Source organism: Penaeus japonicus, unplaced genomic scaffold, assembly GCF_977035675.1.
Source record: "Penaeus japonicus unplaced genomic scaffold, GWHDUDI00000001_assembly GWHDUDI00000001, whole genome shotgun sequence".
NCBI classification, from domain to species: Eukaryota; Metazoa; Arthropoda; class Malacostraca; order Decapoda; family Penaeidae; genus Penaeus; species Penaeus japonicus.
This window is the reverse complement of record NW_028234403.1, coordinates 29,824,936-29,827,435: the sequence shown is the minus strand read 5'-3', so window position 1 is coordinate 29,827,435 and position 2,500 is coordinate 29,824,936. Positions and strand designations below refer to the sequence as shown.

The 2,500-nt window shown below is 40.2% G+C and overlaps 1 long non-coding RNA gene across 1 annotated transcript in view; it reads left to right on the top strand.

The window, feature by feature from the left end:
* The window catches only part of LOC147472514 (uncharacterized), an 806-nt gene extending 630 nt beyond the window's left edge, over positions 1 to 176 (top strand). The window contains exon 2 of the long non-coding RNA XR_015191058.1: positions 1 to 176. This exon is cut by the window's left edge and continues 388 nt beyond it. This is a non-coding gene — a long non-coding RNA (uncharacterized LOC147472514).
* The last annotated feature ends 2,324 nt before the right edge of the window (positions 177 to 2,500 follow it).

The following is a 2,500-nucleotide window of genomic DNA, read 5'->3' as shown; positions in this document are numbered from 1 at the left end:
TTCGTTGATCTTGTGCGATGTCTTTGAACTCAAGACCGCAGGATAGAGCAAGACGGAAACCCGACGTTCTTCGCTGGATCACTCTTGAGGATCAACTTGCTCATGTTGAATCTGATGTAGCAGGAAACTGATCCCACATTATTGCAAATGTATTATTCGATTTGAATAAAACATTACAGAATTATAATTTTTGAATCGCAATGATGACCTAACACATACTTTTTTTTCTCCCTCTCTCTCTTTCTCTCTCTCTCTTCTTCCTCTCCTCTCTCTCTCTCTCTCTTCTTCTTCTTCTCCTCTCTCTCTCTCTCTCTTTCTTCTTCTTCTCTATCTCTTTCTCTCTCTCTCTCTCTCTTTCTTCTTCTCCTCTCTCTCTCTCTCTCTTTCTCTCTCTCTCTCTCTCTTCTTCTTCTCTCTCTCTCTCTCTCTCTCTTTCTTCTTCTCTCTCTCTCTCTTTCTTCTTCTCCTCTCTCTCTCTCTCTTTCTTCTTCTCCTCTCTCTCTCTCTCTCTCTCTCTCTCTCTCTCGCTCTCTCTCTCGCTCTCTCTCTCTCTCTCTCTCTCTAACTTATTCTTCTTCTTCTTTTTTTCTTCTTCTTCTTCTTCATCTTCTTCTTCTCTCGCTCTCTCTCTCTCCCCAAGGGGGAGTACTAAGCCCTTTGTTATTTAATGTTTTGGTAAATTCCCTTATCAGACGTTTTAAACAAGAAGCCAATGATACGATCATAAGCTATGTTGACGATATATAGATTCATGCTTGAACGTATCAAGACTGTATATGTGCACTGCGGGCAATATCAACGGTCTGCTATAAACTAGGATTGATTATTTCAATAAATAAGACCAAGATATATAATCACAATGTAAAAGACCGAGATAAGCAGTTCAATATAGATGGTGAAAGTACAGCTCAGGTTGAGTCATTTCGATATCTCGGAGTAAATATTCCACATACGGCCGAAGATGTTGAGGAGATCGATCAAAAATGTAAGAGTAGATTAGCTGCCTTACGAGCAGTTGCTGGCAATAATGTAACTTCGGGGGCAAACATACGAATTGTAAGAATGATGTACACAGCTTACATAAGACCCCTCATTGATTATGCTGCACCTGCTCTAGTAACACAGTCATCCCGAACAATTAGAAGGCTAGAAGTAATGCAAAATATGGCAATGAAGATAGTCCTCGGATGTCCATATACAACAAAGGTTTTGACCATGAGGAAAGAACTCGGATTGCCAAGCATTACTGATAGGATCACAGAAATCAACACAATGACAGCAATAAAATTATTAAAATCGCCAGATGACAGTATAGCCAAAGAATCCCTGCTGAATTGCCATTCCACAGGGCGGCGCAGATCTGCTTGGGTCAAGAAAACATGCTCAGAGCTTCGAGACCATAATATGATACAGTTCTGCAAAGGTATCCCTTAAAAACATTCTGTTCCGCCATGGGAGATAAAACACTTCGGTATCATCAAAGCAAGTGTCCTACCAAAAAAGCAAATTGAAAATAACGCACACCTGAAAGCTAAAGTAAGAAATGACATTTTGAAGCAAATTCATGAGACTAAGCAAGAATATAAGATAAAACAACTTATTTTCACTGATGGGTCGGTAACTCAGCCACAGGTTCAGCCGCATGCGCTGCAATCGTATGCGATGCCACTGGAAGGATTAGCTATGTTGGATTCAGACTCAACAACTGGGTGTCTATCCTGCAGGCAGAACTATTTGCTTTACTTGTTGCTCTTAAGATAGCCGATCGCACGGGGGATAGTACTCTCATCATAACAGACTCCCTCTCCTCACTTCTTGCTCTAAACTCATAGAGGTGATAACACGGGACTCGTGTCAACATCCAGGCATAGGTTAAACAGATTGTTTCTGAAGGATGTAACCACTAAAATACTGTGGGCACCATCACACATAAATCTAGAGTTACACGATATGGCTGATTCTCTATCTAGATCATTCAGTCATAAGGATACTATTGAGTATGGCATTGGTGTAACGACTGAGCATGTACGTAAGATCATAAAGAAAAATATCTTCAGTCTGGCTGAAACCGAAAGAAATGTCGAGCAAGAGACAAGCAGATCAATCATTCATCACAACGCTATGTCCAAGACAAAGCATATCTACGAGTTACGAGGCAGCTTGATGTAGTGATTGCAAGGTTACGGCTTGGCTATAAATATTACTGGGAGTATAGTGTTTCAAACAATGCTGAGGGAACTGAATGTAAGTTGTGCAGTCAACCCTATTCACACACCCTTGACCACTATGTAATGATATGTCCTCTAATTGAAGAATTTCGTGAAAGGATTGAACGTAAAACATTGTACAGTGTTGCAACATCCTTTATAGAGGACGTCATTTTATCAGATATATTACGTAAACACAAGGACTTTGCCTGTAATAGATAAAATTGCAAGGTCTCTCTAGAGTGATATACATGCACTACTATGTCTTATGTATAGCTTATTGATTGACAGGG